Source organism: Pleurodeles waltl, chromosome 10 (genome assembly GCF_031143425.1).
Source record: "Pleurodeles waltl isolate 20211129_DDA chromosome 10, aPleWal1.hap1.20221129, whole genome shotgun sequence".
NCBI lineage: Eukaryota > Metazoa > Chordata > Amphibia > Caudata > Salamandridae > Pleurodeles > Pleurodeles waltl.
In genome coordinates, this window is record NC_090449.1 from 239,407,725 (window position 1) to 239,434,821 (window position 27,097).

At 43.8% G+C, this 27,097-nt stretch overlaps 1 protein-coding gene across 4 annotated transcripts in view; it reads left to right on the forward strand.

The window, feature by feature from the left end:
- Positions 1-27,097, forward strand: part of REXO5 (RNA exonuclease 5) — a 567,496-nt gene that overhangs the window by 27,911 nt on the left and 512,488 nt on the right. For all 4 annotated transcript variants that reach the window (XM_069210276.1, XM_069210273.1, XM_069210274.1 and 1 more), the window contains exon 2: positions 2,433-2,541. The gene's annotated coding sequence lies outside the window, so the exon portion shown is untranslated. The remainder of the gene's footprint in view (positions 1-2,432; positions 2,542-27,097) is intronic.

Below are 27,097 nucleotides of genomic sequence, written 5' to 3' on the forward strand. Positions count from 1 at the left end.
AATTCACTTGTTAGGGTTATCTCAAGTAACTACAACTCGTGCCCTAAGGTAACAATAATTCGCACCCCCACCATGCACAGTTTTTTCGAAAAACATTGACTGCAAATATTGCATTGATGTCTTCAAAAATGCCATGAATGCTATAATTTATGGGGTTATTAGTAGGGCATGGAGAGAGCACGAGTTATAGTTACCTTAGGGCATAAGTTATAGTTACTTGCGATAACGCTGACTAAAGCTAGTGAATTTCTATGGTCTTGTACATTTAAAATGTGAGCCTAACTACAACGTTCCTGTAACCTTTGGATTTTTCAGTGAATTTCTCTCTCTCTCTCTCTCTCTCTCTCTCTATATCTATATATATATATATATATATATATATATATATATATATATATATATAATATATTGCTTTTTTTAAATGTATAGTAATTTTCATGGCTATATGTTAATCCAACCACTGCTACAGCCAGGCCCTTTGGCCAACCCTCTGTTACCACTCAACCTTGCTCAGTGTGAGAAAGGCCGCCAGGCCCTGTCGCCATCGCCTCTAACCACCCAACACTGAGAGAGAAAGAGAGAGATCTTTTAATCTTTGATGAATGATCTACTTATAATGATATATTTCCAGATAAATTGAAAAGACATTTTTTTGGTCAAAGAGTGAGATCACCTTTCAGTATGTAACTTAAATATTTACAGTTGAAAAGAAACTACAGCAGAAAATGATCACACTCACCCAGACTTAGAGCCCTTAACCTTTAGTGTGCATGTCTGACACCTTACCCACTAGGCCAGCTATGACTCCTTTCTGTGCATTGTCCACACTTAGCTATGACATTCAACCAAAAGATTTTGAGGGCAAAAAGACGTTCAATGCTCGATCACTGAGAATGTTTAAAAGGCAAATCACTAGAAAATAAACAGACACACTGTATTCAGATACTAGGATTTGAACCTTCAACCTACTGAAAGTGCAAGAGCCTTAGCATTAGTCCAGAAGTGACCCTTCTCTGCTGTCCATCAAACCTTAACTTAAACATTAGCGCTAAAGATCTTGCTAGTTTGATGCTTTGAAGTTAGTGCATGGAAAGACTGTTGCAATAAAAAAGCAATCTCTTCTCTCTCTTCCATCCCATTATGGGATGGGGGGGGGCGAGAGAGAGAAAAGAGAGAGTGACAGGACGGCGGGGGAAGCCTGAAGGCACCCGCAGTCCTAGCCAGCTCCCCACGCCCCGCGTGAGCCGGCAGTGCTCCCACAACAAGGGAACGGCTTTAAATAGTAGCTCCCTGCTTGTGGGAGCAATGCTTTCATCTGTTTTCCTGCACGCATATTTGCGTGCAGGGAAACAGGTGAAAACTTTGCTTTCTGCATGTGAGAGCTGTTTGACGGGGGGTTCCCAAAAAGTGTTTTCCCATTCACCATGATACTGCAAAAAACTGAACGCAATCAAGCCAAATTTAGCAGGAAGCTAAATCTTGGTCCAGAAAGCGTGCTTTTTGTGATTTGGTGTAAATTCATTCAGTCATTGTTTAGATATTAAGGCTAAAACCTTGTATCTTTCACACCACAGGGGATCCACAGAGCTGACAAATCTTTAGATAAGATCTTAACGTAAAAAATATTTTTTCAGAAATGTTACTGATAATTTGAAATGGACCTGCAAATCTACTGTCATTTTTTAAAATTGCTGGGATCGTACGCTTTTAAGAAACAAAATCACCCTGGGGCATGGATTGGAGGTGGGTGGATTGTGGTCATTTGTTTATTTTGGGGATGGGGCACGTGGCCTCTCCCTATGAGTCTCTAAAGTAACTATAGCTTGCTCTCTTACTATTCACTGCTTATTACCTCACATATTACATCACTCATGAAAAATTCTATTACATCATTGATAAAATCACTCCATCTGAAATGACAATGTTGATCACAACACTGTGCGTACAGGGTGCATGTGTTATGGTTACTTTAGGGCATGGGTTATAGTTACTTGAGATATTGAATTTCAGTAGTTTTGTTCATTTAGAACAGTATGTTTTCATTGACATTTCAACTAACTTTAACATCCCTTTAACCTTCATGGTTTTTTTCCCACTCAAAATACTTAGAATATTCACCTTGGCAAAGACAGGCTCATCATTCCATTTCCTACATATCTATTGCGAAGTATCACATTTCAGCCCTAAATAGTTTCATGTTGTGTGTTTGTAACAGCTACAATTTTCCAACAAATAACCATTTGTGGTGATAATGGACATTGAAATCTCCATTTGAATTACACTTTGTATGCCTGCTTTCCTTCTGAGTAGCATGTCGTGCAAGTCCACCCTGAGCAGTAAATTGAGATAGATGAATTTAAACACATACTTTCTTTACCCAAATGACATGGTAACACATTTTTCCAATTATTTGGTCTTTTATCTATTTTCAGGTCCCGCTCTAATACATGTTGAATCTTCGAGAGGCCAGCAAGCTTCAAAGTCACCAGGGATGCTCCAGCATTGTCACTGACATGACGGCCTGCGGAATATCAGACACAGGTGCAGTATTGTTGAACATGATTGCTTGTGCATCTAGTTGCCTTGAGTAGTGTTATGTCCCACAGCAACTCTGTGTCTTGAATCCAAAGCCACATCATCTCCACAGATATTAGAATTTCATCTTCAGTAAAAGGTCCTTCGTATGCAAAACCATACCCTTCTAAAATGCAGAGCGTAGGCCCTTTAGCTGCTTTCCTAAACTGCTTCAGCACCAACTAGAGAGACACATGCTCTTTCAAATACCAACTTAAATTTCTTTTCTGAACCCCGCTCCCACGCTTTCTGCATTGCTACCACCGTCTGTGTACATCTGATAGAGACTTCTAGTTGCAGATTCCTTTCCTTAGAATTTCCCCAAGGCTTCAGTCTGGATCCAGAGATTTTTCTTTGGGCAGTACCCTTGCATGCTGTTAGGTGGTGTTTGGAGCACGACCGAAAGTTGTACTTTCACTGCAGGGCCATGAATTAGAAGGCTTTGAGGGAGCAGTCCCTAAAGCTGCTCAGAGCCCAGCTCTGTATCGCTCCTGGTTTTGGTAGAGAAGATGGTTCCAAGATAGCTCGCAAAGCTATCACCACTCCTCCTCGTCCCACTCCAAGTAGTCTGGTCACTCGGGTAAGCACAAAAAGAAGTTGGAGAAGCACAAGCGTTCTTTGACTTTAACCCCTCAGTTGCACGGCATGGGAAAAAGAGCGTCCTTGCTCTAGGCCTCTGTCTTCAGAGCCTGTTTCTGGGTTGGCTCTGTGCCTTCCTGAGTTTACCGGAGCCAGTGCCACCCCTGCCCAACTCAAGGAATTTTACAAGGCCAGGTGCCTCATATTTGGGCGGTCTGGCCCTTTCAGGGAGCCTTTGGGCCCTGCAGGGTTGAAAGGAGCCCCTTAGGGTTCCATGTCAGCAGCTTTGGTCTCAGCTCTGGGGAGCACCCAAAGATCCGCTTCTGGACTGGCTTTGGTCGTACCCTTGCGGCTTTCCTTGACAACCATTCCCGCTCCCGTCTTGAGCATCAAGCGGTCTTCGGTGGCTTTCAGGACCAGCCCTTTGACTGAGGTGCTCAGAAGTTGTTCTCTTCCTCCAGCCTGGCATTGCTGTCTGTGAAACCCACATACCTTTTGGGCTGCTACACCCATGTCTTATGCGATATGGTCAAGCAAGTGCTGCCACAGGTCCCGGAGGGGGCCCAGACCATTCCCTCCCAGGATGTTTGGTGATGGGAGAGACGCAGCCAAGTTCACAATCAGATGTGGGATGGATACTACTTGCTCTCTGGGCACATCGCTTGCTTCAACAGTGCCCTTGAGGCGCCACGCCTGGTTATGTGCATCTGGCGTTTCAGGGTATGTTCAAACTACTCTGATGGACATGCCCTTTGATGACACCCATCTTTTCGGGGGCAAAGTATACTCAGTGTTCGAGCGCTTTGAGAAGTCCCGAACTGCTGACAAGTCCCTTGGCCTCGCTCCCTCCACTCGCCACCCCCCTAGTCTGCCATTCATGGCTACAGAGGAGGCGCCCAACCACATCCGTACCCTGCCAGCCGCTGTGCATGCTGCTCAACCACTTCATGGCAGGGGACGTGGGATCCAGCGTTTGTGTGGATCTGGGAGCCAGCGGTCTAGCTAGTCCATACTATGCTGCAGCCCTAAGCCTTCCTGATCTGGAGCTTCCCCACCAGGGAGCAGTCGGTGGCTGGATTCACCATCACCTGTCTCTCTGGAACACCATTTTCAATTCACCAAGCTCCCCTTTGGTCTTACGAGCAACCTGCAGGTGTTTGCCAAAGTGATGGCGTTGGTCACAGCTCATCTGTGCAGGTTAGGGATTTCAGTCTTCCCTTACCTCGACTACTGGCTGTTGAAGATGAGCTCGCCCCAGGCTGTCGGCTCCCACTTCCAGACTGCGGTGGACCTCATGCATTTGCTTTTTTTTTTTTTTTTCCACTACTCACCTGTGAGGGTCTCAAGGTGCTGAGGAGGAGGGGTAGAAGAGGGGGAGAGGTGCTGCTACTGCACGAACAGCCAGGTATTGAGAAGTTTCCTGAAGATAAGGAGGTCTTTGATCTGGTGCAGGTGGGTGGGAAGAGTGTTCCACGTTCTGGCTCCGAGATGCAAGAATGATCTACCGCCGGTTGTAGTTCTGCGGACGCGTAGGCGGTTGCGGGGCAAGGTGGGCAGAGTGGAGATGCCTGGTCAGGGTGTAGAAGGAGAGCCGTCTGAGGTATTCTCGGCCGGTGTTGTGCAGTGCTTTGTGAGCGTGGGTGAGGAGTTTGGAGGTGATTCTCTTGTTGACAGGGAGCCAGTGCAGGTTTCTCAGGTAGTCTGTGATGTAGCATTGGCGGGGGATGTCCAGGATGAGGCGTGCAGAGGGGTTCTGGATGCGTTGCAGCCACTTCTGGAGTTTGGCTGTGGTTCTTGCATAGAGGGCCTTGCCGTAGTCCAGTTTGCTGCTTAAGAGGGCTTGGGTGACTGTTCTTCTGGTTTCGTGGGGATCCATTTGTAGATCTTTCGGAGCATGCGGAGGGTGTTGAAGCAAAAGGAGGAGATGGAGTTGACTTGCTGGGTCATGGATAATGAGGAGTCCTTGATGAATCCTAGATTGCATGCGTGGTTAGTGGGAGTCAGAGCTCCATATCAACCTGTTGGAGCTCAGAGCAATGAGACTAGCATTGAAAGCATTCCTTTCCTCTCTCAAAGGCAAAGTGGTGCAAGTGTTCACAGACAACACCACTGCCATGTGGTACTGCAACAAACAGGGAGGGGTGGGGTCAAGGACCCTTTGTCAGGAGGCTCTCCACCTCTGGACATGGCTGAAACATCAGGGCTTGTCCCTGGTGGTTCAACATCTTGAAGGCTCTCTGAATGTCAGAGCGGACAAACTCAGCCATCAATGCCTTGTCAATCATGAATGGTGTCTCAGTCCAGAGGTGGCACAAGGTCTCTTTCAGCAGTGGGAAGAGCCTCAGTTAGATCTGTTTGCCTTCGCAGAGAAAGCTCAATGTCTGCTGTTTTGCAAGTTTTAGTTTCTAAGGCGGCACTCGCTCAGCTACACTTCATCTCCAGTGGAACTCAGGCCTCATTTACATCTATCTGCCAATACCACTTCTGCCCGGAGTTCTCAAGAAGATCAGGTACGACCGGGCCCAAGTCTTTCTTGTGGCTCCAGACTGGGCATGAAGAGTATGGTATCCCAAGCTCTTGAGCATGGCCATTGATCATTTGATCAGACTGCCCCTTCAGAAGGATCTTCTGCCTAAGCAGCAGGGGATGGTTCTCCACCCCAACTTGTCCAGTCTCCGCCTTCTTGTGTGGAGATTGAGCGGCGGCAGTTGACAACATCACAGACTTCGGGCAGAAGGTCAAAAGCTATCTTGGCAGTCAGGTGTCCCTCCACCAAAATGGTATACGCCTGCAGATGTAAAACATTTGTGGCATGGTGTTCAAACAAGTATGTGGGTGTGAAGCAAGGTCAGGCAGTACAGAAGAGAACCATCTCTAGATGGGTATTCCTCTGCATTAAAATGTGCTCGCATTGTCTTCAAAGCAACGCCTGTAGGCCTTGCGTGCTCATTCTACCAGAGCAACAGCCGCAACCACTGCGTTAGCACACAGAGTTCCAGTCCTCGACATCTACCAGGCAGCAACCTGGGCATCCTTGCACACATTTACAAAAAAAACTACTGCCTGCACAGTTCGGTCCGAAGGGACAGGTACTTTACCCGTTCGATCCCGCAGGACTTCATGGTATGATCTTGTTTCGCAGACCCACCTCGGGGGTTGGTATGCTTGAGTATCTGTTCTAAGGTAAGGGATCTGCAACTAGGCGTCTCTATTGGATGAACAAGTTACTTACCTTTGATAACGAAGTATCTGGTAGAGACACATTCTAGTTGCAGATTCCTTACCGACCCACCCATCCTCCCCGTTCTGCAAACTGATTTCTAAGGACAGGGACTTCCCTTTCAGGGTACTAGTTCTGGCGCTCCAGAGTCGGTGTTCTTCATGGCTCCGCGCTTCTGGCATGGAAAGTTGTGAAAAGGAACTTACGTCTGCGTGGTGGGGTGGCGCCTCTATACGACCTGCGATGTCAAAGCTGGCAACCACAACGTCAACAACTGATGCAAAGTCGACCGATGCCACCTAACGGCACAAAAGGGTACTGCTCGAAGAAAAATCTCCAGATTCAGACTGATCCCTGGGGGAATTCTATGGTAAGTAATCTGCAACTAGAGTATGTCCCTACCAGATAATTAGTTGCTAAAGGTAAGTAACTGTTCGTCTAGTCGTATTACTGCCATTTGGCAGATGGTTTTGCCCCCTTGCCGTACCATGGGCATTCTGACAATAAAGTCTTTAATCATTTCCTTCTAGAATCATTATTATATCCTGTTCTGCAGCTGTGATGCATTGTTATAATGATCAAAATCTGAGCGCCTTAGAATCCCTCACTCATATCCGTGCCTAAGTGGTTTTATTCTACTTGTGCTCTTTCACTATCCGCACATGTTATTCAGTATTTTAGCCAGATCTCAGACTAGTTTTGATTCCCATTTATATTAGGATGTGTATAAATTATAAAGTGTATGGGCATGATGCTAGCTTCCGAATAGCTCCCAACCTGTTACCAACATTGGGAGTCGCAATCCAAAACCTAATATTTGTCTCAATGGGGCAGAGCCTAGAGAGTGCTGTCCCTCAATAAGCTGTCAACTGATCAATACATGTGTACTGCCTTCTACTTAAATCGATATATCTATACATTACCCACTTATGTGGCAATTGAGAGCTACCCTCTAATTAGAATATATTCCATTTTTCCCAATTCATTCTCAATCCAGAGACTGGTACAATCTGTTTACTTTAACTTCAATGGGATTACCTGTTTCTGATGCCCTACATAAACTAGCAGATTGCTGTGTGCAAGGGCACTTTGTGGTTCTGGTCTGTTACAAGAATACTGTACAGTATATTTAGTGCTACCACAAACTAGAAAAGTGGAGGAAGGTAGTCCTAACATGTCTGTGTTTGCACCTTACAGCCTCACTAGTTTCTTTAAGGTTGTTTTCACTATATAGTAGTTGTTTCCACTATATAGTAGTTGTTTCCTACTTGTTATGTAGGTTCCAATGTGTGCATTCTGATGCCTTGATAAAATACTCTTTCTGTGGAGTGGAGCATTTTGTTGGCGTCTGATGATGCCTCCACTTGATGAATATAAATGGCAAGCATTACTCCCCAAATATAGAAATTACATAAGCCTTTTCCCATATCTATAAATAGTGCTATCTGTAACTAACTCTACCATACTTAGGTAGGACACCACCTTGATATGGGTAAATTCGATTTTTTTTTTCTCAGTGGTCTTTTTTTTTCTTCCCAATTATTCTTTTCACTTTGGTGGGAAGTAGTGATTGCCCCAGTGACTGTTAGAGAACAGTTTGATCCTATCCAAATTAAATAAAGTATTAATGAACGAGATGGCTTCATTCTTCTTACAGACCCCACAAGAAATAATTTTAGGAGTCTGTATTCCTGCTTCCTGGAATTCAATCTGTAGGAGAGTCCCTCTTTCTGGCATAGTTACCCCCACTTTTTGCCTGTTGTCAGTGTGCTTAGACTGTTTACACTGGGATCCTGCTACCCTGGACCCCAGTGATTGTGCTTTCTTCTCCTAATGTGGTTGTCTTGATACTCTTTACACCCCACAATTGGCATACTGGTGTTCCCCTGTAAGTCCCTAGTATATAGTACTTAGGTACCCAGGCATTGGTACACCAGGGGTCCCCCCATGGGCTGCAGCATGTATTATGCCACCCATGGGAGCCCATGCAAACTATGTCTGCGGGCCTGCCATTACAGGCTGCTTGAAAAGGTGCATGCGCCCTTTCACTGCTGGTCAGTATACCAAGTCCATGTAAGTCACCCCTACGGTAGGCCCTTCCAGCCCTAAGGGCAGGTTGCAGGTCCCTGCGTGTGGCACCCCTGCAGGAGCAGAGGTACCCCTATGAACTCCAGTTGTAATTTCCTGGACTTTGTAAGTGCGGGGAAGCCATTTTAGCTATGTACTAGCCATAGGTCACTACCTATGGTCCAGCTACATAATGGGAAGTCCTAGGCATGTTTTATCAAGCATGTCATAATCATAACCCAGTACTGATGCTAGTATTGTTGGCATGATCCCATGCACTTTGGGGGCTCCTTAGTGGACCTCCCAATACTACTCCTACTTGTCTTACAGGGTTCTGCTCTCCTGCTGCTTGACCAACTCAAGCAGGGGAAGGCAGAACAAAACATTTCCTGTGGGAGAGGGGTGCAACCTCCTTTCCTTTGGAAATAGGTGTTACAAGGCTGGGGAGGGGTAGCCTCTCCATGCCATAGGTTTGCTTTGAAGGGCACATTTGGCACCCTCCTTGCATAATCCGGTATGCACCAGTCCAGGGACCCCCGGTCCCTACTCTGGTGTGAAACTTCACAAAGGAAAGGGGAGGGACCACACCCCTGTCCATCACCACCAGAGGGGTGGTGCCCAGAGCTCGTCTAGGTGGCCACTTGATTCTGCCATCTTGAAAACAAGATGAACAGAGGCCCCTGGGAGCATCTGACTGGTCAGGTTAGGCAGATGACGTCAGTGACATCCTCTGATAGCTGGTCCCCTTGCAAAGTGACAACCCCTCTTTTTTGGGCTATTTCGTGACTCTCTTGTGGGTGGGTCACCAGATTCGGAAAGCAAGACTCCACCAGGACTCCTCTGCAACAACCTCTTCTGCTCCTGGCCACTGGAACTACTGCTGGACTAAACAGGAACCAAACAAGATTGCAACACAGAGACAACCTCTCCTTTGCAACATTGTTTCCATGGCTCCTGGCAGCAACTTGCAACAATTCCATAGCTGTGCATCCTCTGGTTTTGGCAAGACTTCAGCTGCACCAAAGAAGCAAGATGGAATCTCCGTTGAAGTGAAGGAGTCACTCCCCTGCATCTGCAGGTACCTAAGGCAACAGCGTCCAGCTGCTGGGATCTGCTTTCCTCTGAACCTGCGAAGGTTCTCCAACACAGGTGGTGGTTCTGAGGGGTCCTCTCTGCCTTCTGTCCTACTTGGGAGATGGTGGGTCCTTGCCTCCTCCTCCTCCAAGACAGAACCCCTGTGCACCGTGGCTGTTGCAGCAACAAAGACGTGTTGACCCCTGCTGTGAGGGGTCTTCAGACTCCAAGTAGCTCCAGCACTCTACCTCTGCAAGCACAGTCTCCTCTCTGCTGCACCAACTATGTGGGACTCGTCTTCAGATGCGCTGCCTGGGCCCCATTGCGACTTGCTGTGCCTGCTGTCAGTTGGTGGCTCGTGGGGACTCCGACTGCTTCTGCTCTCCTGTCTTCTGAGTGTCAGCCCAGACTCCCCTCAAAGTGTCGAGTCCCCAGGAACTTGCTGGTCCTCTTCAGCCCTGCAAATCTCCAACAGCTCGAGTTGCATTTGCTTGTACTTGTTAGTGGTCCCCCTGACTACTGACCAGTGTGCAATCTGGTGACCGTCGAGGGACAGGTCCTATGTGTCTTCATGGACTCCTCTGCAGCTCCTGGACTCTGCAGCTGGACTTCATCCACCACCGTTGACCCGGATTTTCACCCACAGAAGGGTGGGCATCCCCTCCTGCCCCACCTGGACACTCCTGCATGGACTGGACTTTGTCCTCTTCTTTTACAGGACCTCTGCATCCAGAATCCACCATTGGGTTCCACCAGCCTGGTCCTGTTTTTGCAGCATTCCATTTGCAAGTCCCCATGTTAGCCTATTGGATGACCAGGTAACTTGCTTCTGCTCTCCTGGCCGCTGGGGGTCTTCTAGATACTTACCTCGTGGGGTTCCACTCCCTCCCAGCCTTGGCTAAGTAATCCATATCCTCTGGTGGGGTACCCATTCTCACATTCATCTTTTTTTTTTAGTGTATGGTTTGGCCCCCCTATAGGGCTCTTGCTAATCTATGCTATTTCCTAATACTTACCTGTGTATACTTTGTGCATACTTGCCTCCAGAAGAGGGTTTGCCTATGGTAATCTAGTTTGGTGTGCCTGTAATAAAGTACCTTTATTTTTTAAACACTGCGTGGTTCCTTTTATATGTGATAAGTTACTGTTTGACTACTGTGGTATTGCAAGTGCTTCACGCTCCTCCTAGATAAGTCTTGGTTGTTCACCACAGCTACCACTAGAGAGTCCTGCCTACCTAGACACTGTAACACTATCAAATAAGGGTTGCCTGGACCCAGTATAAGGTGTAACACCATAGTAGGTGTCCACCACACACTGGGCCAGCCTCCTACACAGTCCTATTATAGTTTTCCTTAAAATAAAGTCATCGCAACAAGGAAGTTCCTATCACCCAATATCTTTGTTATGTTCAAATGATAAAATGTTATGAAATCTATTAGTGCTTAGAATTAAGAAGTTAATATCCACTTTAATGACACTGTGGCAACATGAATTGATTTCTAGGTGGAGATACTGCAAATCATACCAATCTGAATGTGTCACTGATCAGTTGTAGCACAAATACAGCAGTCTTCTATGTCTCATATCATTAGAGGTCAATAGAAAGTGCTTTATTTTAATCAGTAGTTTCCGGTGCTCTGCACCTGTACTTAAATCTCAACACCTGTACGTAAGACAGCCTTGCATATGATTGCGCTGTTTGTTTAATTTAGCGACAAGCACAGTAATAGTTGTTTATTAATTTTTGGCACATCTGAATAACACCCGAGGCATTACTCATTTCATTTTCAGTAGAACCAGAGTGCAAATGCTGGTGTATGCAGCTGACCTGCTAAATGTTACTCCAGACCCTAGTTGCACAATGACATTCACTAAGAAGGCAGCCAATGTTTTGGGGGAGGAAGCAAAATCTATTCTTAAAGTTTAAACTCTGATACTAGCATAGTCCAGCAGCTTTCATATAAATAATATTTTGTACATAAAATTATATTTTTAGGGGGTTGGCTAACATCTAGGTTTGACACACTGAAGATAACATTCTACACTTGAAATTCTTTTTCCTTTTGTGTGTCTCTTTCGCGAACACACTCATGGTGGGCGTGGTGCTTTGAATCGGCTCCTTTATGTCAACTGTTTTACTTTTAATTTTTTTAAGTGTCCGATGTAATGGGCCTGAATCAGCAAACTGTTCCCTCCTGAACCATTATGTGCCATGCACATCATTAACCCTTGGCAAAGATGTGCTTCTAATTAAAATCAGTTAATTAAATTCCTTTCTTTCGAGGTTTCAAAACCGGTTTGCCGTTCCGATTAGCATTTAACAACAGTTGTTGCCTTCTAACAGATCCAGTCCATATTTAAAATTCTCAAAAGACATTAGTATCTTTTTTTTATTTTATTTGCTAGTTTAGTAACTGTAAAAAATGTGGGCACTTTAAGGAACTTTAATGTTGTATGTCCTTTTTTTACGTTTTTATGTAGTGCAAACTCAACCCAAAGGTATTGGAGTGGTTTGCATCTGCTACATTGCATAAGGTCAAACTCATTACTTAGTTACCGGGAGATATACGTAATATTTCCTGAAAATTAAATATTTGTTTTACAATTTAAAGGACAATTTTTTACTTTTCTGTGAGATCTCTTTTCTGGTTCTTGGAGAAGTCAGGGAGAACTGGGCAATATCTGTGGTGGATCCTTTACTACTGCGCTTCCAGAGCCCCAGGTCCTATTATTCTCCAATTGGTTTACCAAGTTACTCGAATATACGCTTGACTCCTTTGGTAGCTTTATTGGACAATTAACCTATACTCGAGGAAGTCAAAGTAATGTAGGAACTTGGATACAGTATGGCTCAATCCTCACACACACTATACCGAATCGCCATTGAGAGCTAGATCTGTTTATCTTTTTAAAAATTATTTGAATTTACACATAGGGAGTGTCGGGCAGTTGCACTGATGATGAACCAAGTTGTCACCTTCTTGGGTCACAATACGAGCTCAGACTAATTTATAGCACTTGTAGGAGCTATATTCATAATAACATTGGGGCCTTCGGTTTTACATCTCTTACTATTATTTTAGAGATCCCAGGACTGAAGGTGGCAGAGTGCTATACCGTAGTAAGTTTGCTATGATACGTCTGACCTTTTTCCTCGTTTCTCAATGACTGAGTGGAATGATTGACATCACAGTTGGTTTGAGCCCGCGCAACTGAGAATCTGACAGGCATGTCACTAATAAGTTTGTACACACAGGAACCTACCAGTCAAATGTGATCTGGTATTCCCATCTGCTAAATAATAATGGCTTCATGGTGCAGAATCAGAGTTCCAGTGTCCCAGTAACTGACTGCTGAGCTTTGTTGGCCAGTGACTAACGGGGCACTGGGCATAGTTCAGTAGGATACTAGTTGATGTGCCCACCTGGACTCCAAATTCAGAGTCACAAACAGTAGATGACTAGTGCTGGAAATATACTTTAACTGACAGAGAGATCCCAGATTTTAGGTGCCTATATCTCTCAACAGTTGATCATAGTCTATATTTCAGGTGGAAGGAGCAAGGCTTGCTGGCTGTTACATGCCCTATTGCCGATATATTTGACTGCGAGCAAACTTCTTTTTCCTTTTGTGCCTCTCCTTCGCGCTCATGCTCATGACGGCCATGGCGCTTTGAAACGGCTCACTTATGTCAACTAATGTTTTACTTTTCAATTTCAATTCATGTGGCTTGGAATATTCCATTTCCCCCTGTAGAGCGATGCCGAAGCACAAAAAAGGGAGAGCTCATTTTTGAGGCCCTAATTGAATGCAAAATGTGCACTCTAAATGGAAGAACAAACTCAAAGCCCTGAGCTTCACGTTTCAAGCTGGTAGGAGGCAAAGTACCATTGATTATGTAGCGATTAACATCGAAGTCTGGCCTCATATCAGGGATATGAAAGTTGAGACCAGAATTGAAAGCGATCACGACCCATTATTATTGGAGATGATGCACCTAGGTATAGATCCCCTGACAGCCTTTTCTGCGCATTATAGAAATCGCCCAAGAATCGCCTTGATGTTTAACAGGAAAAATATTCATTCAGTAGTTGAGGGGGACTTCCACAATTTCCCTCCAAGTGAAACCTGGTACGTTTTGTACACCACAATCTTAGACATGCCAGGCAATGCTGCACCCCTCTGGCTGCAAAAATTCAATGATCTCCAGGAACAAATGTCAAAGGAAAGAGTTAATATAGATAGAAACATCTCTTTGGCAAATGAAGGGTGGTTCGATGTCGAATGCCTAAAACTAAAAAAAAGTCCCTTTCACAGGCTCTGCAGAATTGGCACACGAGTAAGAGAAATGAGAGTAAGAGAAAGAGAAATGAGCAACAATTCTTAGCCTATAGGTCTCAATACAAGAAACTATTAAAATATAAAAAGATCATCTTCCCTTATAAGCTCTGGGGAGAACTTCTAGATGCAATCTCAGCAGGAAAATCGAGAACCTTCTGGGAAATAATTAGGAGGGGATGTGACGAGTTGCCAAAAAAACTGGAACTGAATATCAACCCACAGCAATGAATTGACCATTTTACAGCTTTGTAACAAGGCGACAACATAGTATCAACGGAAGCCTTTAAGGATCCAAAAGATTTCCCCATGGGCCAACATCAAGGAGAAAATAATTTATCATTGGAAATCATAATGGGCTCAATAGGACATAAACAAAGGCTGGCAGTAAGTAGAACCAGCATTACAAGACAACAAAGCTGCCAAAGAACTATGAGACAAAGGCCCAATGGCCTAAAGATTCCACAAATCATTTATTCCATCAGCCAGTTTGCATTAATAACTCTCAGACCATGCTTGTACATTTGACCTATGCCATGTCTTGTGTCAATATGCTATAGACCGAATTCAACAAAAAAGAAGTCGAGCAAGCCACTCTCTCACAAAAACCACGTAAGGGAACTTGACAATATAATATTGTCTGGCGTTGCAAGGAAATTCTGTTGTCGTGGACAAAATCAATAATAGTTCCAATTCACAAAAAGGGCCCATGAGACAACCTGTGCAATTTTAGGCTTAATACTCTTCTCGACAGCGCAGGAAAAATCTTTGGCAAGCTGCTGCAATCGTGTATAGCACTTTGGCTAGAAGAAGGAGATTTACTATCATCATACCAAGTGGGGTTCAGGACATGCCAAAGCACAGTGGACCAACTTTTTAGAATGACCTTAATTTGTTCCAAATATGTCTCCTTAAAGAATACACCATTTGTATTTGGTATTCGTCGACCTTCATACTGCATTTGACAGTGTGGACCGCCTAGAACTATGGTACCTCTTGGCAGAGATGGGCGACCCGATAAAAATCTTAAGGCTGCTAATTTTATTACATTCTGGAAATTCCACAAGGGTTAGATATAGTAAACGAAATTAGTTCATAGAGGAGATACCAATCCAACGAGGGGTCAAACAAGGGTGCGTTTTCGCTCCTCTTTTATTTAATTGTTACATAAATGAGGTGGCGCAAAAATTTAAGAATTTAAACTTAGATGTGCCTAAACTTGCAAACGATAGTATACCAATATTGCTCTTTGCAGATGATGCTGTGCTATTAGCACGACATGAGGTAGCAATGCATCATTTAATACGGGGCTTAGAGGACTTCTGTGCTTCAAAGAATCTGACGATAAATGTACACAAAAAAAGTACATGATCCTTAATCAAAAACAGAAACTGTGGGTAACTTTTAAGGTTAAGAACAGGCCGCTGGATCGTGTCACGACCTACGATTATTTGGGCTGTCAGGTAGACTATAAAATGACTGGCACATAAGAACAATGTCACCCTAATACAGCAAGCTGGAGCTGTATCAAGATTTGCCAAAGCTGTAGGGAACCACTCTGTAACACATGCAATACTAGCATACAAATTGAAAGCAAGGGCTGCAGTATTATATGGCGCAGAAATCTGGGGCTTTAAAAAGATCCCAGACATACAGATAACTGAAAACCATTTTATTCGCCGCCTACTTAGCCAAGGCCAACCCCAATGGATGCCATAAGAATAGACTTACAAATGGTGAAAATTGAAGATCTTGCAGCTCTGGCACCAATAGGATACTGGTTCCGAGTTTGGTCCAAGGAGGATCTAACACCATACAAAGATGCACTGATAGAAATCATGAAACTTCAAAACTTTCAAAAGTTACCTTTGTTTAACCATGTTGCAACAACACTGGTGGCCCTGGATCTAGAAGACTTCTGGGTACATCCAGATAAAATTAGGACGGACAGTCTTCCTGCAGTAATAAGGACCTGTTGGGTCCACAAAACACAGAGGCTTTTCAATTCACCTGGCCCCTTGTTAAGACTTTACCTGTCCTTTAACCCAGAATGTAAGTCGGCTACCTTCTATTGGCACAATGTAACCGGTGGACAAAAGATCCCTCTACCTCAAATTTCGTATGGGTACGTTACCAGTGACTTCAGTGACTAACAAACAGCACATTGCTGGGACGGGGAGGTTGGCACGCTGTCCATGCTGTTTGGGGAGCAAAGAAACACTTGTTCATTTTCTCCTACTATGCCACTTTACAACTTCCTCGTGCCGTCTGTTTTTACGTCCACTTTTTAGAAAGCATGGTGTCAGGACTTCTGAGGAAGCTGAAACTCTGTGTATGCGTAGTGATGACAAATATATTGTGTGGGCTGTTTCAGCATATATTTATGAAGCTTGGAAAATAATAGCCGTTCATTTTGTATAGTTTTTATCACTTTTAGTTCATTAAGATCACCGATTACAAGAACAGTTGGGTAGGCAGTCCACAGCGATATGATGGAAGGGGTCACTTCTGCTCATTAATGAAGTGACTCTTGTAGACTGGGTCAATGTAGACTAGATAGATGAAGTATATGCAGAATGTAAGCTTAGGACAATTAGAGCCACTAGCCTAATAGTCTTATGAGTGAAAAGGGAAGGTTATGAGTATTTGTGGGCAGACATTGCAGTAGCTTCATTTGTTCATGGTGTCCCACAGACTGTCTGAATATAAGTGATCTATGTTTAATCATAAAAGTTATTTGATACATTGTATATTTTACCACTAATTTTAAATTACTGTGTCTCAATTTGTAATTTTGTAATTGTTATGGCCGGATAGGCTGACAACAATAAAGGAAAGGATTTATTTGGCAAGTAAAGTCCTGTTTGGAATTTACGACACCAATAGCTCCAACTAGAGCAAATACAAGTCCCGCTGCATTGCAAATGCTTTTTTCTATTGCAGTTTTCTAACCACAAACACTACTACAGTCATATGAAATTTAAGGTAATAAAATCACTGTTCAGTATCTGGCTGGACTTTTGTAGATGGTTCAGAAAGACATTTCATGGCTATCTGCCTTAGTGGAACAAACCACAGCTACTGGACAGCTACAAGGTGATTTATTAATCTAGTTGGGTGAACTGAAACTTACAATTCTTCTATCTATTATTTTCTCAGAGTTAGTCATTTTCTGATCTAGTTATGAAATTTGATAACCAAAACCAAGATTTTTTCAGTATGTACAAATTAGGCGAAGTCTGAGCTCTATCAAAATGGCTAATGCCAGATTACTGCTCTAATATTTGTTCTCTTTTACTGGATGTTGTGCACACTAGAATATGTAGCCTTTTTAGGACAAGCGCATAAGTGCATAAGTGCTTTGGCCTGTTGTAAGTGTTGTGGGCTTTAAACCACACCCACTGCAAACCCATCACTTTTACTCGTTTGTGGATTTGCCATTCAAAAAATCCTTTATCAGTGGTAAATGCTTTGTTTGTCCTTCCTTGGGGCGGTTTTGTTATCGCCGTGCAGACTGCCCCTGTTACATGGATAATTGCACTATACGTTTGACTGTGAGTGAATTTCTTTTTCTTCTTGCGTCCTTCCTTCGCACTCATGCTCGTGGCGGTCATGGTGTTTTGAATCGTCTCACTTATGTTAACTGTTTTATTTTTCATTTTCAATTTATGGTGCATGAAAAGTCCAGTTAGGAATTGACAACGCAAATAACCTCTAACTCGTGCAGTGTGAGACCCATTGCATTACAAATGCTTGTTTAGGCACGGGGTAAATTACAAACCTAATCCAAACATGAAAAAGACCCAAAAATTATGTTATGAAGTTAGCCTGTTTATGTAGGAATACAGCAAACCGGTATAAACAAGACCAAGGTTAAAATGTGCAACATTTACATTTGCAGGACCTTAAGTTCTTTGAAGACCTGTGGGACGATCTTCTCAGAATAACATGAATGCTGCAGGGGAATATTTCCAGGAGACTTGAGCTGAGTTTTAATTATACATAACTTGAAACATTATTTTGGTTTGATGACTAATTTGAAAGATTAAAGAGTCAATCTTCATGTTTGCACTTAACTCAGACACAGTGGGCCATATTTATGCTTATTTAAAACCCCCAACCTCTTACGGTTTAACCCCTTCGCTGCCAGGCCTTTTCCCCCTCCTGTGCCAGGCCTTTTTTTGCCTATTTGGAATAGTTCTCGCTTAGGCCCTCATAACTTTTTGTCCACATAAGCTACCCACGCCAAATTTGCGTCCTTTTTTCCAACATCCTAGGAATTCCAGAGGTACCCAGACTTTGTGGGTTCCCCTGAAGGAGGCCAAGAAATTAGCCAAAATACAGTGAAAATGTTGTGTTTTTTTTTTTAATGGGAAAAAAGGGCTGCAGAAGAAGGTTTGTGTTTTTTCCCCCTGAAAATGCCATCAACAAAGGGTTTGCTGTGATAAAATCACCAGCTTCCCAGCTTTCAGGAACAGGCAGACTTGAATCAGAAAACCCAATTTTTTTAACACAATTTTGGCATTTTACTGGGACCTACCCCATTTTTACGATTTTTTGAGCTCTCAGCCTCCTTCCAGTCAGTGACAGAAATGGGTGTGAAACCAATGCTGGATCCCAGAAACCTAGACATTTCTGAAACGTAGACAAAATTCTGAATTCAGCAATGGGTAATTTGTGTAGATCCTACAAGGGTTTCCTGCAGAAAATAACAACTGAAATAAAAAATACTGAAATTTAGGTGAAAAAAACAGCCATTTTTCTCTACGTTTTACTCTGTAACATTTTCCTGCAATGTCAGATTTTTGAAAGCAATATACTGTTATGTCCGTTGGACTCTTCTGGTTGCGGGGATATATAGGGCTTGTAGGTTCATCAAGAACCCTAGGCACCCAGAGCCAATAAATGAGCTGCACTTTGCAGTGGGTTTTCATTCTATACCAGGTATACAGCAATTCATTTGCTGCAATATAAAAAGTCAAAAATAGGTATCAAGAAAACCTTTATATTTCCAAAATGGGCACAAGATAAGGTGTTGAGAAGCAGTGGTTATTTGCACATCTCTGAATCCTGGGGTGCCCATACTAGCATGTGAATTACAGGGCATTTCTCAAATAGCCGTCTTTTTTACACACCGTCTTATATTTGGAAGGAAAAAATTTAGAGAAAGAAAAGGGGCAATAACACTTGTTTTGCTATTCTATGTTCCCCCAAGTCTCCCGATAAAAATGATACCTCACTTGTGTGGGTAGGCCTAGTGCCCGCGACAGGAAATGCCCCAAAACACAACGTGGACACATCACATATTTCCACAGAAAACAGAGGTATTTTTTGCAAAGTGCTTTCCTGTGGATTTTGGCTTCTAGCTCAGCCTGCACCTAGGGAAACCTACAGAACCTGTGCATTTTTTAAAAATAGAGACCTAGGGAAATCCAGGATGGGGTGACTTGTGGGGCTCTCACTAGGTTCTGTTACCCAGAATCCTTTGCAAACCTCACAATTTGGCTAAAAAAACACTTTTTCCTCATATTTCGGTGACAGAAAGTTCTGGAATCTGAGAGGAGCCACAAATTTCCTTCCACCCAGCATTCCCCCCCAGTCTCCCGATCAAAATGGTACCTCACTTGTGTGGGTTGGCCTAGTGCCCGCGACAGGAAATGCCCCAAAACACAAAGTGGACACATCACATTTTCTCAAAGAAAACAGAGGTGTTTTTTGCAAAGTGCCTACCTGTGGATTTTGGCCTCTAGCTCAGCCGCCACCTAGGGAAACCTACCAAACCTGTGCATTTTTGAAAACTAGAGACCTAGAGGAATCCAAGATGGGGTGACTTGTCGAGCTCTCACCAGGTTCTGTTACCCAGCATCCTTTGCAAACCTCAAAATGTGTCTAAAAAAAACACCCTTTCCTCACATTTCGGTGACAGAAAGTTCTGGAATCTGAGAGGAGCCACAAATTTCTTTTCACCCAGAGTTCCCGAAGTCTCCCGATAAAAATGGTACCTCACTTGTGTAGGTGGGCCAAGTTTTTGTGACAGGGAAGAGCCAAAAACACGTCGAAATTGAGGGGGAACCAAAGTGGGTCCATAAGGGCAGTTTGAAAAAAAACATTTGTAGGCTGACAAATGCAGCAGAAATGTTATCGGTATAGATGAGACAATGCTGGGTGGTAGGAATTTTGTGGATTACTGCAGATTCTGGAAGGTTCGATCACAAAAATGTGGGAAAAATGTGTGCTTTCCAGAAAAGTTGCATGTTTGCAGGGCATTGTGGGTAAGGAAATGGTGCGGGGTGCATGTGAATCACACCACCCTGAAATCAACTAGATGTTTATTTTTCAGATGTGTCTAGGTCTTGTTGATTTTTCTACATGGCAGCATCCCAAAGTAAAAAGTAAAAAAAAAAAAGTGCAGCCCTCACCATTCCAAGTGGGATGATTCTGAGTTTTACCAAGCTCTCATGGCCCAAATGTAAAATAAAAACCAAAAATAATCAAATGTCCTCTTGCTTGCCATGGGATAAGATGTTTTAGTGTGCGGGGGAGAGCTGAAAGACTGTTAGGCCCTTCAGTTCGGGTGGGAGCATAACCTGGCCCATACTGGTTGGTAGCCACCACCCCACTATTTTCTTTTATTGTTTTTATTCCCCGGCATCTAGTAGACTTTCTGTCCCCCCGAGGTGTGGATCGGGGGTAATTGCCCAATCTGCCCACTGGTGGGCAGAACAACTTTGGCCCCATTTATTTGGGGTGCGGGTATGGCCATAAAAAAATCTTCCCTGGTCTCTGGTGGGCTTTCTGCCACCCTTGGGGGCAGATGGGCCGTCCAAAATAGGGCAGTTATGGCCAACAGTAATGTGCCCCCATGGGGAGAGACCCTTGCCCAAGGGGCTGCCCCCTCCAAACAAAACACACACATACACCAGTCCATGGTGTCTATAGGTTTCTGCCCCAAAGGGGGCAGATTGGCCTTACAATAATAGGCTGATCTGCCCCCAAGGGGTGCAGAAATGGCCTAAATACAAATTGCCCCCCAGGGCAGCGACCCTTGTCTAAGGGGTCGCTCCTCATACATAAAAACAAAGTAAATAAAAAAATATATATTCCCTGGTGTCTAGAGGTTTCTGCCCTAAAGGGGGCAGATTGGCCTTACAAAAATGGGCTGAAAATGGCCTTAATACAATTTGCCCCCCAGGGGAGCGACCCTTGTCTAAGGGGTCGCTCCCCATACATAAAAACATAAAGTAAATAAAAAAATATATATATCCCTGGTGTCTAGAGGTTTCTGCCCCACCCCGGGGGCAAATCCGCCTAATTGAAAGTGCTAGTGCTAGTGCTTTTTCGGCCTAATAATATTAGGCTGATCTGCCCCCAGGGGGAGCAGAAATGACCTAGAAATAATTTGCCCCCCGAGGAGCAGCCCTTGCCCAAGGGGCTGCTCCCCTTACATCAAATAGCCCTCAAAAATATATATTCCCTGGTGTCTAGTGGTTTCTGCCCCCCCCCTAATTGTATTAGGCCGAAACAGCCCAAAAATAAATTGCCCCCCTGGAGAGCGGCCCTATGCCCAAGGGGCCGCTCTCCTTATGAAATAAACGGAAACAAAAAAAATTCCCTGGTGTCTAGTGGCATTTCTGCTGCCCTTTCATGCCTCTCCGCCCCGATCTGGCGCTGGAAGCTCAGCTTCCAGCGCCGGAGGGAAGGCCTCTGATGAGGTCAGCGCGCAAAAGCGCGCTGACCTCATCAGACGCCACGGGGGGCCACAGGGGCGGCGGGGCCCCTGTCTAGGGGAGGGGTGTGCCTGGCCTCGGGAGCGCTAGCGCTCCCCGGGGGCCCCTAACAGGACGAGGTGATCTCGTCCAAGGCACCGGGGAACCGGCGCCTTGGACGAGATCACCTCGTCCGGGGCACACGAGTGGTTAATTGGCCAATCATCTTAATGCCGGAGAGACCCATGATCTGGTGGCAATAGTGTGGTGGTAGGACTATTGCTGTTTCAAGTTAAAATAGGTCAGGAAACCTAGTGTACCTTTGGTTTACAGTGTGTTTTCCATTGTTCATACCACAACCACCTTCACACCTTCTTGCATGTAGGGTGTGAAGAATCTTGTGGATGTTCTGCCCCTCTGTCCCATTGTAGTGCACAGCATTTCAGTGGTAACCCCAGGTGTGTGACACACTCAACCCTTTATTGAACATCGGAGTACATTGGGAGTTATATCCCCTTTCCTTCCATGCCTGCTGTGTAAGTGTCCCCTAATGCCCCAAACTGGTTCCCACAGTCGCCCATTGCCTCTGGTCTACTCTTTCAGTTAAGTGTGAATTTTAATGGACCCTTCTTTTTTATTGTGGGGTGCTAGTTTGGGTATGGTTTCTACAGTCACATTGCCGGATCCATGCCCCACCTTCAATGAGGGCTGGAAATGTTTTTCAGAGTAATCAATCGCCTTTTGCACCAAACTTTATTTTAGTAGCCCCACATTAGAGCCTACCTGTGACAACCCAGCAAAAATTAATGCTTCTCATAAACCTCATTCTGACAACTTACTCATTATTTAGCAATTAAAGATCCTCTTGCAAACTAATAGGCATAGATTATTTGTTTCCTTAAAAAACTGGCTTGTTTATGAAGTTCCACACATTAAAATTTAATTAATTTGCTACTCATTTAACTTCTGATCCACTTACTACCTGAAAGTCTGAGCATGGCCACAACTTCCGCAGAAACTCATATAGCAAACAGATAGGACAACCATTTTTCTTGATTCTACAGCCAGGTCTCTTCAAAGTGCATGGTATTTGGAAAAAAAGAAAATTATTGTTTTTATCAATAGAACATTGTGTGTTTAGTCAGTACAAAATATTATGACTCCACTGTTACCCATACCATCTCACACAGTAGCACATAACGTGAAAAAGCCTTGTAGGCAGGGGCTGTTTAACTTTTAGGGCTGAGGAGGTGCCCTCCTCTCAAATTCCTGCACATTCATATAATAACTGTTAAATAGATTGATTTGTTTAGAGATATGATTGTATCTCTAAACAAATCGATGCATTTAAGGTCTGGACTGTCTGTCCCAGGCTGCCTGCCCTGCCTCTCTCTGAAGCACAAGATGGAAGCCAGGCAGTAAATCAACTTTCTACACTGGGACACACAACGCTAAAGCCTTTCATTTCCATTGTGGTCTATGGCAGTATCCACTATAGGCCAGTGACGCTTTTATTGTCATGATTCTGGGCATCAGAGTCTTCATCCCTGCGTGAGGGCAGCCATCTGTCATTAAGAGACATAGAACCTACCCTTTCCACATTCATCACACAGTAGGAGTGGATGAAAGCATGTGTGATTTAATGCCTTGTTTTCGGTAACAGTGTTATAATGCATAATTAGTTTTTTCACTGATTCCCCTTGTCACACTAACCTCCCCCATGTGGCATCCCAGGAGTTGGTTGCAGATCTCAGGCTCCTTTAGAAGTGGAGCTACTGTATTTGTTTCTGGTGAAACTGTTCCAAATGATGAGCAGGGTTCTTGCTCCCTTGCAAAATGGATCCAAATATCCGAGTCAAGCTCAAGGGGAGAAATACACCTTACAGTAAAGGCAGTTATCTGATGTATGGCGTTTAAACCGACCCTGTCTTAATGCCTTAACATTAATGCCACAAATGTGAATTGATATGCAAACAATGAATGATAAAATGTGTGTCAGACATTTAGTTCCTCTTATTTCACATGTTTTACTTAATGTTGCATTCCCCAAGAGAGTTAGCTGTTTCATCATGCTTTGTTTCTGTGCATAGGATTACTCTGGCATAGTGCATACTTTGACTCATGCCAGGTGTTTAGAAGGTGCTTTGAGAGCGCTGAGGCTGAAGTCACAGCAAGGTACCTGACAGCGGGTTGGTCTCTGCAGAGCACACAGAACAATGGTCATGTATTCCATTTGCAAATGAAATTCAAAATAAATGTGTGTGAAGGGGGCAAAATATTAAAAGGCAAAAGCAAAATGAAATAAATGCTTAAATGTGAATGAGTGGAGTGTATGTTTGGGGTGGTAAAATGACGAAGATGTGAGGGAGTACATTTAGGGGAAAGGGAAAAGAGGGTGCTGAAGAGGAAAGAGAGGAGGTTGAAAATGTGCAGATGGATGAGATGTGAAGAGAAAAAGGTCATACATATCTAACGTAAATCACATATAAGTGGAGGCCATACTCCTTCCATAGGCCTCAATAATATTTAAATCAACAGTCTCCCTATTTCAGAATGAAAATATTTCCAAAGATAATTATTTATAACTAATCATTGTTACTCATTTATTTTGAACAGCTAACAACCATTAACAAAACCAATAGTACTGACAGGTTTTGGGTGTCTGTTAGTTGTTGTGTTATATTTCGGGATGTAATAACATCTCGGAGAGAAACCAAAATACAGGCCAGGTGGAACACTGTGGGAATCACAGATTTTTTTTTCCTCCATATTCCCTTTTGGAGAGCCCCCACATTTTTCACCCCACTTATTTCTGTATGATTTATTGTAGCTAGCAGCTGTGGGTGCTTCCTAATGCCTGGTTAGTGCATTTTCTTCCAAAGTTGATGCTGCATACAGTGCAAGACACTGGGCAAGCACACACTTTAAAGGGCCTGAAGTTGTTGCGTTGTACAATTTGCACATTAAAGTAACTGTTGACCGGATTAATGCAGTACCATATGGAGCAGTTTCTAATGGGTTTAGTATTTCAAGACTTTACGTTCCCACTGCTTTATAAACCTTGCTTTCTCACCAAATTCATTTGTTTTCAAGTGCACCATTTTCAATTTTTTTTCTTGGAAGAAGGGCTCACTGTGGACCCCATGTTTGTCCATTAAGCTTGCTCGCCTCACTCATTACATGAAAGTCATACCCAACAATTATTCCCCACCACTTTCAAATGTCACCAGCTGCCACTGCTTGTAGGCTACAATTTACCACATCTTTTTAATTTACATTGCATTGAAGAGGGGAGTTCCCAAACATGTTTAATGTTATTGAGCACAGACAGTGTTGAAGGTACACTTTCATTTTGAGTGGTGTCATTGTATTACGCGATCATTTGAGTGCAACTAACAAATGCCCATCATCATGCTGTGTTACTCAGCAGGTATCTATACAAGGGGAGTGATGGTTAGAATCCCAAGGAATTGTGAAGAGTTGTGGTCCTCCTGTTTTGGGTCAGGTTGTTTGTCACTGTTCTGAATGCAGCCAGTGGGTTATCCCAAACAGTTGTTCTCAAACATCCCATAGCCAGTCTGTTTCGTGTAGCTATGGATGTGTTTGCAATTTCTGAAACCAGGCCTTTTACACCTCTTCAAAATTCTGATTAACATCAGCAGAACCAGAATATGTGTCTGAGGCCTGTGTCACCTCCCCTGTATCTTGGACAGATATTCACCACAGTCGCATGTAGGTGGTGTAATCTGTCAAGTAAGCCCTGGGCAGTATGTTGGCCTCAATTAGTTTAAACTTTGTGTTTCGCCTTACTTTTATGGAGAATGCTGCGGCAGTGGCCCACTCTACGTCTGTTAGTTGCCTGCCTTATCCAAACTCTATTTGTTGCTATGGACTTTCAGCTTTTGAATTATGTACTGTGCTATAGTACATCACAGTTTTCACCTCGCTGCATTTCCATGAGCGCGAAGTGTTACATGGGTCACATGGTCAGCATATATAAATTGTCATATGTGTTGGGTCGGCCACACAAGGGTTCCATATGTCAGGAATTGACTTATCAAAACATTGTGGGTTTGACGAAGTTGGTCAAGTGTCTCCAGGATCCGGTCGCCCATCTTGATGTCAGCCTTATGCCACTCCTGGATGTCGCCAATTTTCAAAAGTACCCCTCAGTTGAGGTGAAGCTATAGAGAAAGATATGAGAAATGGGCATCAGTGATCTTTGTATATTTAAGCAATACCTGTCAGTTTCCAAACTCATACTCCTTTGTGACTGTTATATGAATTTAGTTATATTTTGTTGCAGGATGCACAGTGGATGGCCTTTAATTGTGATTTATCTCACCTGCTTTTCTCTCCTAACCGTCCCATCCATAGGCTATATGGCCAAGGGGAACTAATGTGGACACCCCTGCCTCATCCCTCTCTAGATCCCCCTCAGCTCAGTGTAACCCTGAGTACCATGGCCACTTGGTGAAAGTACAGCAGTGTGTCCATACCCTAATTACACTTCCAAATTCCATCTCGTCTAAGACAAGGAATAAGAACTCTAGGTCAAATATATATATATATATTTTTTAAACAAATTGTATTGAATATTCCACATGAACACATTCTAGGTACTGTAGTAAGAGACTCAACAAGTCCTCTAGTTTCACCAGACCTCCTTTTCTCCATAACTTTGTAGTGATTGAATTCAGAGATCATGGACTACAATGAGCAATAAAAGAACAGAACAATAACATAGCCTCTATAAAGTCCACCTCCCAGTTCTCAACAATAGCAATGTCCAAGCTGTGTCCATGGAACTCTACTGTATGTGTCAGAAGGGTAAGGGATGCGATCTTTGTTGTTACAAGTTACAGTGCGTGAGTATATTTATAAAGTATTACTACCATTGAGATCTGAGGCTATTTATCCCTTTAGGGTTGGCCAGAACAAATTGAAGTATAGGCACTTCGTTTAGGGATCAAGGTTATGCATGTGGAGTTTCGCCATAAGGGCATCCCACTCCATTTAAATAGGTGTTTTGTATTCTTCACGGCAAAGAGCAGAACTTTCTGCATTTTTACACTTTCGTAATTCCTCCTGCCAGTCCGTTGTCCGCTTCAGTGTCGCTGACTTCCATCTCCTGGTTATTTGTCTTTCTGCCAGTAGCAACGCTGACTTCATAAACCTCTTGTCTAGTTTAGTCCCCGGTGGCCTGGTCGGTGAGCCTACTATACACTGTGTTGCACCCTCTCTGACAGTCAAACCTGTGATTTCACTAAGCATTTGAGTTATAGTGGCCCAGTAAGTTGTCAAACGTGAGCAGGACCAAAGCATATGTAAGAGGTCAGCTCCCTCTTACTGACAGCCGGGATAGGTCGACCGTGCATTGAGATATATCTTCTTAATTTTGGTGGGGAGTTAAGTACGCCCAATGTAGTATCCTAAATTGGATAAATTTGAATCTAGTATTGCAGGACACCTTGCTGGGGTATTCAAGTATTGCTTCCAAATCTTTTAGTGATCTGAAAACCCATGCCTACCCCCC